The following is a 15,088-nucleotide window of genomic DNA, read 5'->3' on the forward strand; positions in this document are numbered from 1 at the left end:
TTCAAGGTTATATTATGAATTCCATGGTGATTTTAATGAAATACATTTCATAATAGCCCTCTCTATAAAGGCTACTCACTATTAGAGATGGGCCTTTTTGTGCTTTCCTGCCATCATTCAGAACATCGCTGTTCCCCGTTAAGTGGGAGGACAGGTTTACCTCTGTAAATCCGCTTTCAGGCTGTCCACGGCCAGTTGGCTCCTTTCATTTGTCCGTGTAATGACAGAGCAGTGACCACGCAGTTGAGGTTCTAGGCTGCAAACCCACACTCAAATGCCACATGCCAGCACCAGGGCCTGAAGAAGGTATTTTTGGCTCCTGAAGCAGCAGCAGCGGAAAATAAAACCAGAGCACAAGAAAGAAGGATGTGGAGGACAGGGATAGTAAAGGCCAGAGAGCGCACTTGACGGGTACATGGAAGTTCTCTGGTAGAGGCCATGAGTCTCATCATCTGGCTCTGATCTCAGCAGTTTCTGAGCACCCTATAAACCAGGAGTGGCCTCAGTCAGGCTTTCAAGATGTTCACAGTGAATATGCATGAGATTTACTTGCATACAGTGGAAGCAGTGCATGCAAGCAATCTCCTATTCATTGTGGCCCTTAAGAACCGTGGTTTAAACTGTGGGACCCAGTGCAATGTCCAGCTCTGATTGCCACTGACACACCTTGTAACCTTCGGCAAAGTCAACTTTTCTTCTGATGCCTCCAGCTATATATTCTCTAGGGTAGGAACATTCCCTGAATTCTAATAAATCTGTAAAATTCCTTAGACATCACTTAGAGAGGTGAACTATAATCCAATTACAGTAGTCGTACCTGTATTCAAGATAACAGCCACAGGAGGGCGCCATTATGCATGTATGCCCTTAGAATCCTAAAGTAATGGCGCCTTCCTGTGGCCAATGTCTGAAATTCCGCATCGAATCTCCACAATTATGTCAAAGTGAAGTCAATGCCATGCAAACACACTTAATTGGCAGTTCTCAAACTACAAAAGGAATGATCATAACTTTTAATTGATGAACTTTCTATATTTTTGACTAGCATTCAGGAACTACAAACCCCAATCTTGAAAACCCAACTGGATTGTGGCCCTTGAGGAGGGACTTAGACACCCCTGTATTAACTTCAAGATCTCCAGGAATCTCCTAAGGCATCTCCTAAGGAATCTCCTAATTCTGGTCCTTAAGAGCTGGAGCCAGATCAGGTTTTCAGGATATCCACAATAAATATGCATGAGATAGATTTGAATCTCAAGGAGGCAGTGCATGCAAATCCATCTCATACATATTCATTGTGGAAATCCTGAAAACCTGACCTGGCTCCAACTCTTGAGGGCCGGAATTGCCTACCCCTGTCCTAAGGCAATGGTTCCCAAACCTAGTCCTGGAAGCACCCCAGCCAATTAGGTTTCCAGGATATCTGTAATGAATATTCATGAGAGAGATTTACATGTTGTAGATATCCTGAAACCCTGACTGGCTGGGGACCAGGACCAGGTTTGGGAACCATTACCCTGAGGTTTTGCAAAGATGCCAAGTTCTAAGCTGGAGATTGTAAGCCAGTCCTGGTTTTTGATTACATCTCAGAGCAGTGTGGGATGTGTAGTGCCTGATCCTGTCTGTAGAAATCAGTGCAAGTTCCATAATGCACAAAGATGGGGTGGTCAGCGACCTAGGATTGTTCCAAAATCTCTAGCATGGGACTGGTTTTGATGACCTCGGCAATTATGATCATCTCAGTGTTATCATGCCTCCCTCCATTCAGAAGGGGTTCCCTGATTGGCAAAATCTTAAAAATCTGTATAGTTTGCCGGTCCTATGCTTCCAGACAGATTACCTGGGGCATCAGGCCGCTCAGTGGTACAAATTAAGATCTGAAGTTTTGAATAAGAAACCAAAGACTGGTCTTTGACATTTGGAGCATTGAGATAAAGCAGCAGATTTCTGTGTCTCAATGGCCACGAATTTGGACTTGGAGGATGAGATGCACAGCGTCTGCATCTATGAGACAAACATGGTTTTTCTTGTTACATAGAGCTTTTTGGACCCCTATTCGAATACAGAAATTAGATAGTTCCAAGTCTAATAGATGCTGGCACTGTCATTTTGATGTAGGGACATTGGATCATCTACTGTACTATTGTCCCTTGATACTTAAGTTTTGGAAATCCATTTGGGGTCAAGTGAATACATTATTGGAAAATCCAGTGGCATTGACGTACGATACTGTGCTATTTGGCACGTTAATGAGGGCTAAAAACCAATTATCTTCTCATAATAACAAACTTCTCTTTATAATGACAGGGGTTGCCATACAACTTATTTTGAAGAACTGGAAAAACTGGGATCGGTTAAATTATACTTTCTGGTGGGAATCTCTATGCCACACTTTTAAAATGGAATGTATGATGGCCATACAACAGGGACATTATAGGAAATTTATGGATGTTTGGGAACTATTGACAAAATTATGTAAAGAATGATAACTGATCTTATTTTTGGCTCTTTCAGCATACACATCCAGGGTGGGTGGGTGGAGGGGGGAAATTGCATTATTATTTTAAATTGGGAAAGGTTATTGAAAGATTCTATGTATTTGTGTTTTCTTGTTTAATTATTGGGTGGGTGGCTTTTTCTTATTAACAAAACCACCAGAAGTAACGTTGGAGACTATTTGGGACTTAGTAGTGAACTTGGATAAAACCTTTTCCTCACAAGTTAAAGAGATTGAAGGAAACTTAAAATTACAGAACGAAGAAATCGTACAATTGAAACAAGAAATTGAAATAGATAAAAGTGAAACTCAAAATTTGAATATGGAACGGAAAACAATAAAAAAAACTTCCAGGAAACTCAAATTAAAGATATTAACAGTATTCGACAAAAATTAGAATCTCTTGAAAATTATAATTGGGCTAATAACCTGCGGATTTTAAATTTTCCTAAAAATCCCACTACAACACCTCGAGATATGTTGAAGAGATTTTTTTTTTTTTTTTGAAGTCTTGAATGTTCCAGAACAGTCATTACCTCCTTTTGTTAAATTATATTACCTTCCTGATAAGAAACGACAGGAACATTTAGATCAAGACCAAAATGATCAAGATAAGCCTCTTGATGTTTCCAAACTGTTGGAAACTCCAGAGGAAATACTAGTGAAACCAACAACTTTATTAGTAACAGTGGCTCTTGCACCTGATAAAGAATGGATAATGAGGTTATTTTTTTTTTTTTTTTTTAATAAATCAAAAAAATTTTTGGGACAAAAAATATTGATGTTTCCAGATGTCTCCAAAGATACTCAGAGAAGAAGGAGAGAATTTTTGTTAATGAGACCAGCAGTTTCTTTTTGCGCTATCCGTGCAAGTGCTATGGTATATCTGGGTCTCCAATCAGGAGTACCTAAATGGGCCGCCGCGTGTGCGGATCACCGGACTAGATGGACCTCGGTCTGATCCGGTGAGGGCTTTTCTTATGTTCTTATAAATCCTTTAAATATGTTTTCTTTGACCCATCTCAGTTGACTGGTTTCTTGTTTCTAAAATACCTTGATAAAGTTTAAGATATAACAACTTCATTTAATGTAGATTATTCTCCTACCATTATAGGCTGTTTTTTTCCTTGATTAACTATTTTGGTTGTATTATGTTTAGTCACTTAATGAATCTTGGAACCCTCATAATTGAGGACTTGAGAATGATAGGAAAATTTCTTGATTTCTTGGAATTATATTCTTTATTAAGATCAAAACGAAGATGAACAAGTGAGGCAACTTGGACTCCCAAAACAAATATCAACCTCGCTTGTAAAGAATTGATTACGAAAAGGCTCAAAGGTATGAATTGTCACTAAAGCCTTCAATACGATGATAGCAGATATGCTAAATCCCTAAATTAGTATGCCTGCTGTTGTATGCAATCGTTGTCCAATAAAAATAACAAAGACAGCAGCTTATATATCATTTACTTATCCTAAAAGGGAACAAAGCCATAGCACCAGATAATCTACACCCCAGGGTAATTCGGGAATTGAGAGATGTCCTGGCAGAGCCATTAGCTGCGCTTTTCAATCTGTCCCTAAACAAGGGAAAAGTCCCCTTGGACTGGAAAATTGCTAACGTCATTCCACTCCACAAAAAGGGATGCAGGTCAGAGGCTGAAAATTACAGACCTGTGAGTCTCACATCAATAGTGTGTAAACTTATGGAGAAGTTGATTAAAAACAGATTGGATATGATTCTGGATGACGAGAGGCTGAGGGATCCCCACCATCATGGATTTACGAAGGGAAGGTCTTGTCAATCCAATCTGATAAGCTTCTTTGACTGGGTAACGAAACAACTAGATAGGGGAGAGTCCCTGGATATAGTGTATTTAGACTTCAGTAAAGCCTTTGATAGTGTCCCACACCATAGATTATTGAACAAAATGAATACAATGGGACTAGGAGAAACATTGACTGCATAGGTTAAAGACTGGCTCAGTGGTAGAATTCAGAGGGTGGTGGTAAATGGTACTTCCTCAGAAACTTCGGAAGTGACCAGTGGAGTGCCGCAGGGCTCCGTCTTGGGTCCGATACTATTTAATATCTTTGTACGACACCTGCCCCAAGGACTTCGAGGTAAGATTACATTATTTGCTGATGACGCTAAGCTATGCAACGTAGTGGACAGCGCAACCGTGCCCGACACTATGAGGCAGGACCTACTTTTACTGGAAAAATGGTCAAATACTTGGCAACTGAGTTTTAACGTCAAAAATTGTAAGGTTATGCACCTTGGTAACGGTAACCCCTGCAATACATACACCCTGAATGGTGAAACCTTAACAAGAACTGTCGCAGAACGGGACCTGGGTGTAATCATTAGTGAAGATATGAAGACTACCAATCAAGTAGAGAAAGCTTCAACCAAGGCTAGACAAATGCTAGGTTGCATCCGAAGAAGTTTTGTCAGCCGAAAGCCTGAAGTTATAATGCCGTTGTACAGGTCCATGGTGAGACCTCATCTGGAGTACTGTGTTCAGTATTGGAGGCCACATTATCAAAAGGATGTGAAGAGAATGGAATCGGTTCAGCGAATGGCCACTAAGATGGTCTCAGGACTCAAGGATCTCCCATATGAAGAACGTCTAAGCAGGCTGCAGTTATATTCTCCCGAGGAACTCAGAGAGAGGGGAGACATGATAGAGACGTTTAAATATCTTACAGGCCATGCTGAGGTGGAGGAAGATATTTTTTTCCTTACAGGTCCCACGGCAACAAGAAGGCATCCGCTCAAACTCAAGGGTGGGAGACTTCATGGCGACATCAGGAAGAACTTCTTCACCGAATGGTCTTCCATGTCAGGTAGTCAAAGCCAGCAACATGCTCAACTTCAAGAGATGATGGGATAAACATGTGGGTTCACTCCGGGGAAATGCTTAGGGGAGGGTTCTTTTAAGGGGAGGGTTCTTTGAGTGGGCAGACTTGTTGGGCCATTGGCCCTTTTCTGCCGTCATACTCTATGTATTCTATGTATTCTACGCTTGGAAATGTATTTGAAAACTAAATAAAGACTTAATAATAAATTAATTATTGGGTGGGTGGGAGGGTTAAAATGATTGCTCATGTATGTCTGTAAGGTCAATGTGCTTTTCTTGTATTATTATATGTATATATACTTGTGTTTTGCACTGCTGTTGTTTGAAAAATCAATAAAGATTAAAAAAAAATAAAAAGGTGATAGGCTCCGGAGTAATCTGAGGAAATACTTTTCCAGAAAGGGTGGTAGATGCGTGTAACAGTCTCCTGGAAGAGATGGTGGAAACAGAGACTGTGTCTGAATTCAAGAGGGCCTGGGATAGACACGTGGGATCTCTCAGAAAGAGATAATGCTTACTGTGGATGGGCAGAGTAGATGGGCCATTTGGCCTCTATCTGCCGTCATGTTTCCATGTTAATTATCCTGGAACTGTAACCCTCAGAATTTTGTGATTCTGGATATGTTATGTCAGACATCTTGGTATAATGGGTTCGATATTATTATTATGCCAGTTCATTCATCTGCCTTGGGGAAGGCAGTGGATAGGAGATGATGCACTTATATTCCTCTTTTCCACCCCAAATATTCTGTGACATGCTTCTTCTTAGGAGGCACCAGCCAAAGGTCCTGTGTCTGGATAAGCTCCCTGCTTAATAATTTGTATTGCAAACAGAAATGGGTCAGGTGTAGTGGAAATACACAGCAAACGCCTCAGCGGGACAGGCTTGGCCCATCAGAGTTCCCAATATCGATTCATCTTTTATTTTTGAAATCCATTTAATCTAGAACATACCCTCTCTAACAGCAAGATGTTCTTCCAAGGAACTATACTCTTCTCCAAATTCCAGGAGTGTTGGGTGCACATTCCCATCCCTTCTGCTTAGGCTCCCACCTGGTGCCACTGCTATCCAGCCCAGGGAAGCTTTTAGCCTCATTAGCTAAGAGACAGAGATGTCCTGTATGACACAGTTCAAATGCGGAGGAAACACAGGAATATTTGAAGTCTCCATCCCTGGATTAGTTAACGAATGGATCCAGTCCACCTTTTATCCCCACTGAATGCCAGGCTGATTGTCTCAAGAAAAAGCAGAGGACAATTAGAACAAGTCTCTGCACACAGTGGGATAATATTTAGGACTGGATCAGTTTGGTTGACCAGGGATGGAGTAGCAAATCCAAGGTCATTTGAGACTCACTAGACCAGCCCGTTCTGAGCTCCTGGGAGAACGGATATAAATAAAAATCTATAAATAAACCTGCCAAAATATGTATTAAGTTAGTCCAGTAAAATGTATCCTTTATATTCTTTTCTTTGCATATCTAGACTTCTGGGTACATTAACAGAGGCAAGCTTACTACTTTGACTGATTCATAATGTAGAAACCCCTTAAAAAGAAGTCTAAGAAAGTCATGATTTTATCCTGCCACACAAGAAATTAACCTGAGGACAGAGTGAATCCTTGGTGAATCTTCAGCCTTTCACCTTTTTCAATTAACTTCAAGACCTTCAGGAATCCCCTAAGTCAGTGGTTCCCAAACCTGGTCCTGGAGGCACCCCATCCAATCAGGTTTCCAGGATATCCATAATTAATATTCATGAGAGAGATTTACATGTTGTAGATATCCTAAAAACCTGACTGGCTGGGGACCGGGACCAGGGCCAGGTTTGGGAACCATTGCCCTGAGGTTTTGCAGAGATGCCAAGTTCTAAGCTGGAGATTGTAAACCAGTCCTGATTTTTGATTACATCCCAGAGCAGTGTGGGATGTGTAGTGTCTGATCCTGCCTGTAGAAATCAGTGCAAGTTCTATAATGCACAAAGATGGGGTGGTCAGAAACCCAGGATTGTTCCAAAATCTCCAGCAAGGGACTGGCTTTGATCACCTCGGCAATTATGATCATCTCAGTGTCATTATGCCTCCCTGAACAATGATTTTAAAGATACATAATGGAATATTATCCATTTAAATATTAAATTCTAGTATATACCTAAAGAGGGCAGTTTTTTAAGTCTTTACCTGAATAAATGGGACATTTGGAAATGGCCACTCTCCCTGTACAGGCTGATGGCTCTTTTGAGTTTGTATGGATGTTGGAATTATTGCTTTGTTTTACCAACAGGTTCTCTTTACTGTCCTAGGCGATTGTCTGGTCTTGTTTAGTGGCTGGGCTGGCCCTGCAGCTTCACCTGTCTCTGCAATTAAAACGTTCACAGAACATTTCTGCAGAACTGCCTATAGAAGGGACTTTACCTGCAGTTTCAACATATAACCACATGATGGCATCATTGCTCCTTACAACAGTACCTGTACTCTCTGCTGCCATCTGGTGTTCTTTTGCAATATAGCAAATGGAGAATTCATTCCAGAATTTAATTAGTTTAGGGCTTCTGATGATAACTTTATTCTTTTATACCGCCATAACCAAAAGTTCTAGGCGGTGTACACTGAAAACAGCTGGACAATCAGTGAAATACAATAATACAGTAAAAAATACAAATATTTGTAAAATAGAATTTCAATAATAAAACTCTCATCCTCTATAATAAAACCCTAAGTGCGCATACGCACTTAGGGTTTTGTGATTCCTGCAGCATGCTGTGTCCTTTCATGGCTGCTTGAGGCGGCTGTTGGCTTGAGGTGCGCATGGCGGCTGTCAGCGCGTGCAGGCCTTGGTGGCTTGAGCGGCTGTCAGTGTGTGCAGGCAGTTGAGCTGTGGCGAAAGGTGTTGTGTGGGTGCTGACAGAACAAGAGGGCAGACTCGAAAGGAATGGAAGCTGGATGCTGGACAGGGGGAGCAGGAAAGTGGTGCTGCTGGACAGGGGGGGAGGTAACAGGAAGGGAGAAGGCCTACTGCTGGACAGAGGGAGCAGGGAAGAGGTGCTGCTAGATGGGGGGGAGGTAAAAGGAAGAGAGAAGGCCTACTGCTGGACAGGGGGGAGCAGGGAAGATGTGCTGCTGGACAGGGGGGAGGTAAAAGGAAGGGAGAAGGCCTACTGCTGGACAGGGGGAGCAGGGAAGAGGTGCTGCTGGACAGGGGGAGGTAAAAGGAAGGGAGAAGGGCTGCTGCTGGACAGGGGGGAACAGTGAAGGGGTGCTGCTGGAGAGGGGAGACATAAAATGAAGGGATAAGGGCTGCTGCTGGACAGGGGGAGCAGGCAAAGGGTGGTGGTGGACAGATGAGGAAAGAGAGAGACAGAAAGAAAGAATGACAAACAAACAGACACATCTATTCTAGCACCCGTTAATGTAACGGGCTTAAAGACTAGTTAAGTAATAAACTTATCAAACAAAGTGGTCTTAATTAATTTCCGAAAACTGTAATAGGATAACATAGCTTGCTGAATACATTTATTTAACCTAGATTGTTGCCTACCAGTTTGAAATTCTAGGGTCCTATCTAAGAAGTTCTTATATCTATATCCATTAATTTTTGGATAAGCAAATAAGTAGAAGTTTCTAGTTTCTCATGATGGTCAATGCAACACAAAATGAGGAAAAAGGTAAGCTGGAGACAATCCCGATATCCAGGGCAGGATTAATTTGTCGAGGGCCCCTAGGCACCCAAGTACACTGGGCCCCCTGCCCCGCCCCACCCCACCATGCACCCAGGTGGAAACAGGAAGCTGCATCAGAGGGAAGCTTTGGGCAAGCAGCACCGCTTGCACAATTACAGTTCCCGTTGCCTTTCTTACCCACATTGCTTGCTTGTCTTAATTTCCGTCGATGGGGGGGGCCGCATTGCCGATCGGGGTGGGGCCCACGTTGCCGATCAGGGAGGAGCCCGCGTTGCCGATCGATGCTGGAGGGGCCCATCGCCGTTTGGAAAAAACAATGTTGATGCCCTCCTTCATCGGGCCCCCCTGACCATTTCGGGCCCTAGGCACGTGCCTACTTGGCCTATTGGTTAATCCTGCCTGCCGATATCAGCTTAAAGCAGATACAGGAAAATCTGAATAATACTCTTGCCTCCAAAGGCAGTCAATGAAGTAAACGATAATATGGACTAATATAGTTGTTCTTTTTTAAACCAAAAATCAATCAAACAGCTATATTCTGAATTATCCTTAATTTCCTTAGAATTTTTTTGGGCGCTCCTAAATAGATGATGTTACAATAGTCTAAAATAGATAAAATAATGCCTGCACCAATAGTCTGGACAATAAAGGATCAAAATATTTTTTTATGGTTCTTAATTTCCACAATGTAAAAAAGCATTTTTGTACCACTAAGTTCATGTGTTCTGCTAGTTTAAATATTGGTCTAGTGAGACTTCCAGAATTTTGATAGATTTAATAATCAGGTAGTCATGACCATTATTAACATGAAGCAGTGAGTTTGTTATTTTGTCGTTGGGACTAGCCAAGAAAAGTTTGATCTTTTACATATTGAGTTTCACTTTGAAATTAATTGTCCACTGTTCTATCTGAGTCATAATAGAAGATATCTGGTTTAAAATTTCAGTGGCAAAATTATTTGAGGGATTAAAATAGAAATGTCATCTGCGTATATATAAAATTTTACATTTAAACTCTGTAATAAATGTCCTAAAGGGGAAATGTAGATGTTGAATAAGGTAGGCGATAGCGGAGAACCTTGGGGTACACCAGATGGGTTGCTCTATGAATGAGAATAGTTACCGTCACAAATCACTTGATAAGATCTTTTCTTCAAAAAACCTTGAAACCAGTTCCAGACCCTTCCTGAAAGTCCTATTGTGTCTAAACAACTCAACAATATTTCATTATCTACTAGATCAAAGGCACTACTAAAATCTAGCTGAAGAATTAAGGCACTAGTGCCTTTGCTAAATAGACCATGAAGATAATCAAGCATTGAAGTTAAGATGGTCTCCATACTATTTCCTCTTTAAATCCCGACTGATGGTCAATAAGAATATTAAATTTTTAATCTGATAAACACCAATAAAGTACCCCAAAGCAAAAACATTAAAATAGGTGTTTAACAGATAAGACTGGTACTCTCACACCCCTCTGCCTTGTATTCCCCACTCTGTTTATGTATTTTGTAAGTGAGATAAATGTACATATTTGATTCGGCTGGAAAGGGTCCCCATATGGCATGAAAACAGCAATAAATAACATCTGATTTTTAATAATACTAAAATCAGAGGCTCCCTCCATTACTATTTCTAGATCTCAACATTCTTTGTTTGATGCACTCCTTATCATTGCGTTAAGACTTATACTTTCTAACTGGAAATCTTTTGACTCGCTTACTGTCCATTTTTGGTTCCAATCAGTCTTATTACAACATAAACGCGAGTTATTGATCTCCTCCGAATTGCCTCTTTCTGCTAATGTTCACTCTAAATGGGCCGCTTTTACAGATTATTTGGACTCTCTTTGAGAACTCATTACATCTGAGCATATTACTGCTCTCTTTTTCAACTTCTTTCCTCTTCCCCTTTTTTTATCACTCTCCTCCCCTTTCTCTTTCTGATTATCACAAGAATCCAATGACAATATTATTGTTATATATACACATATTTTTTTTTCTTTTATATATATCTTTCTGGAATTCTTTTATCTTGATTATGGTAACCATTTATTGTTGACCTGTTTTGTTTATTTTTTATTTCTGTATTTATGAAAATCTTCAATAAAATTTCAAGCAAAAAAAAAAAAAAGCAATAAATTACATTTTTGTACCTACCAGACCCCCAATTAGCTGGAAAATGAATACTTAAATTTATTAACACTGAAGATTAGCAAGACCTTTCATGAAACCCACAGGAAAACTCACCCATCTCTGTTTGGTACAGCAGGGATGAAATGAGAAAGACTAGCTGGAAGGTGCCCACCTCACTCCTGACAAATTAATTCACCTAGTTTAGTCCCAGTGCAGCCTGGGACTTGTAGTTTCTCTGTATTCAGAGTAGGGTTTCTTTGCCTTATTGTAACCCCCTCCTTCTCAGACTGAGGTAAAAGGTATCCCTCTTGAAATAAGATTTATTTTGTAATCCTGAACACCGAGAGTTAAATTGATACCTTTCCCCAGGAGAAGGAGTGAATTACATAAAAAATAATAATGTATGTAATAACAAAATGTAATGTAACCTGGAAATAAAAAATGTTATTTAAACCTTTAATAAAATATAAAGAAGCACTAAGGATTCGAAATTGAAAATAGAAATAAAATTTAATAAACAAATGCTGAATAACAAGTCTAGTCAATGAAATTCTACTTCCCCTCTGTACAGTTCTTCTTTTTCCTCAGGTTAGTGTATTTGAGGCTACTACTCTAACCTACTACTCTAACTAAAACCAAATCAATAAGAAAAACCCTATCCTCAATCTAAAATCTCCACAGTTGCCTAAAATACTTTATAAGCTAGGAAAAAAAAAAAAATAATTGATGTCCCCTATACTATTTCCCTCCCCAAAATTTCCTATATATAATCACAAAACTCATCCTTCCTCTAAACATTTCATGCATATAAATCTTTTCTCCAAATCCCAAAAATCTTTACAGAAAATATTCCCAGAAAAAGATTTCCAAGGCAGTTTTACAACTTTGCTTCACTAATAGTCTCTCACAACATGCCACAGAAATCTGTCACAGGACATCTCATTAACTTCTCCAGAAATCAGTATCACAGACCTATGGCGTACCTAGCATATGTGACACCTGGGGCCCATCATTTCTTGACACCCCCCCATCTGTATGAAAAACATGATTTTTAGAAACAAGCCACATGTCACACAAGAGTGTACCTAGGAAAAGGCAGCACCTTGCATATTGCAGTGAGCAGTACATCAATACACCCATTGTAAAACTAAACAAGCCAGACTAGTACAGATCAATCCTGAACAGTCAATCCTAACAGAAAACCATGTCTTTTCGAACACACAGAACACAGAAAAACACCTTCGCCTAGTATGTAATCACAAACTAATCTCTCCCCCTTTTACAAAGGTGTGGTTTTTAGCCAAGGTGGTAACAGCTCAGATGCCAACGCTAAAAAACGCTCTACAGTTTTGTAAATGGGGAGATAGAACAAAAATACATAGAGAAAAGTTAAACTGAAGCACCAAGAAGCTGGACTCTGCATTCAATGCAACACAACAGAAACAGCGATGCATCTCCTCTAAAGCAAAAAAAATAAATATAATTTTTTTTTTACCTTGTCTTCTCTGGTTTCTGCTTTTCTCAGCTTCTTGTCACTTTCTTCCTTTCATCCACTGTCTACCCTTTCTCTGACCCTTCTATATGGCATCTTCTTTCCTTCTATTTCCCTTCCAGAAACTTTGTGCCTCCCTCTTCCATCTTTCACTTCACCCCCATTGGTCTGGCATCCATTTTTTTCCCTTCACTCCTCCAATGGTCTGGCATCTCTCTCCTCTCCTTCCCTTTCCCACACCCCCATGGTCCAGTGGCGTACCAAAGGGGGGACGTGAGGGGAGGTCCACCCCGGGTGCACGGCTTGGGGGGGTGCACAGCCGGCCAGGTCCGGGTCCTCCTGCACTATTGCCCTACTACCCGGGTCCTCCTGCCAGTTCCGGGTCCTCCTGCCCTTCCTTTCCCCCAGTCTGCGCTGCTGCAATCTTACCTCCCCGCTGCTGCTGCTAATCAATGACAAGAAGTCTTCTTTCCGGCGTCAATTCTGACGTCGGAGAAGACGTTCCGGGCCAGCCAGGCAATCCGGCCCGGAACGTCCTCTCCAATGTCAGAATTGACGTCGGAAAGAAGACTTCTTGTCGGCGATTAGCAGAAGCAGCGGGGAGGTAAGATTGCAGTGGCACGGATCGTGGGAAAGGAAGGAAAGAGGCACTTTTTTCCATGGCAGGGAGGGAAGGATGTAGGCAGGCAAGCTGGCTGGCTTTAGTGCGGCAGGAAAGGAGGGAGATAGGTAGGCAGGCAGGCAGGCTGGCTTTGGGGGTGGACAAAATCTGGAATGTAGTGGGGGGACATAAGAAGGAGGCACTGGGGGCACCAAGGACACAGGAAGGGGGTACTGGGGGCACTATGGACACAGGAAGGAGGCACTGGGGGCATTATGGACACAGGAAGGAGGCACTGGAGGCACCATGGACACAGAAAGGAGGCACTGGGGGCACCATGGACACAGGATGGAGGCACTGGGGGCACTAAAGACACAGGACGGAGGCACTATGGACACAGGACGGGGGCACTGGGGGCACTATGGACACGGGACGGAGGCACTGGGGGCACCATGGACACAGGACGGAGGCACTGGGGGCATCATGGACACGGGACGGGGGCACTGGGGGCACTAAGGACACAGGATGGGGGCACTGGAGGCACTATGGACACAGGTCAGGGGCACTGGGGGCACTATGGACACATGAATACAAAGGGCGAACGACTGGCTGCGAGGATGGTGCAAGGAGATGAACTTCGGGTTTCTGCACCATGGAAAAGCATTGCAAGGACTATAGGGACACGACGGGCTACACCTAACCAGAAGAGGGAAGAATGTCCTTGGACACCGCCTAGCCCGCCTACTCCACAGGGCTTTAAACTAGGTAAGTCGGGGGAGGGTACAGGCACAAACAACATACCAGGCGAACTAAAATGCCAATACATTTATGAGGCTGAGGAAAGTAGACACCGAAATTCTGGGTCAGGGGTGAGTGCACACACTTTTGAGTCGGGAGTAGGGTCACATCATATTTATGGGTCACATTGTAATTCCGGGTCTAGGGGGAGTACACACTGTAGTTCTGGGTATATGGGGAGTACACATTGTGGTTCTGAGCCTCAGGAAAGCACAAATAACACAAACAATGCTAAAGGTGTTCAAATAGCTCAAACAGGAATATCCCCACTGAGACATAACAAAAATATAACATGGAGGGCTATGTACGTCAACGCACACAGTTTAGGAAACAAGATCCTGGAATTGGAAACAGAAATAAGGAATGCCGACCTGGATGTGGTGGCGATATCCGAAACCTGGCTCACAGACTCCCACGGGTGGGACATGGTCATACCGGGTTACAACTTGCTTCGCCGGGACAGAGAGGGTAGGAAGGGAGGGGATGTAGCATTATATACGAAAGATGACATTAAGGTCACGAGAATCTCAGATGTCCAGTATACTGGGGAATCCCTTTGGGTTAATTTGGCCAGAGGGAAGGACAAATGCTTGTATCTTGGCGTAATTTACAGACCCCCAAGACAACAGGATGACCTGGATATGGAAATAATCGAAGATATAGAAAATATCACCTTGCGTGGGGACACAGTATTGCTAGGTGACTTCAACATGCCTGATGTGGATTGGGTTACACTTACCTCTGCTTCCGGCAGCAGCAGGAGGCTATTAAACTCTATGAAAGGAGCAAGCCTCAGGCAACTGGTGTTGGAACCGACAAGGGATCAGGCAATACTGGACCTGATACTTACCAATGGAGAAAGTGTCACAGAGGTCTCGGTGGGCGACACATTGGCCTCCAGTGACCACAACATGGTATGGTTCAATATCAGGAAAGGTTTCCCTAAATCTACTACAATAACCAAAGTCCTCAAATTCAAGGACACAAATTTCAAAGAAATGGGAGACTTCGTTCACCAGGCG

This window comes from Geotrypetes seraphini, chromosome 10, assembly GCF_902459505.1.
Source record: "Geotrypetes seraphini chromosome 10, aGeoSer1.1, whole genome shotgun sequence".
Taxonomy (NCBI): domain Eukaryota; kingdom Metazoa; phylum Chordata; class Amphibia; order Gymnophiona; family Dermophiidae; genus Geotrypetes; species Geotrypetes seraphini.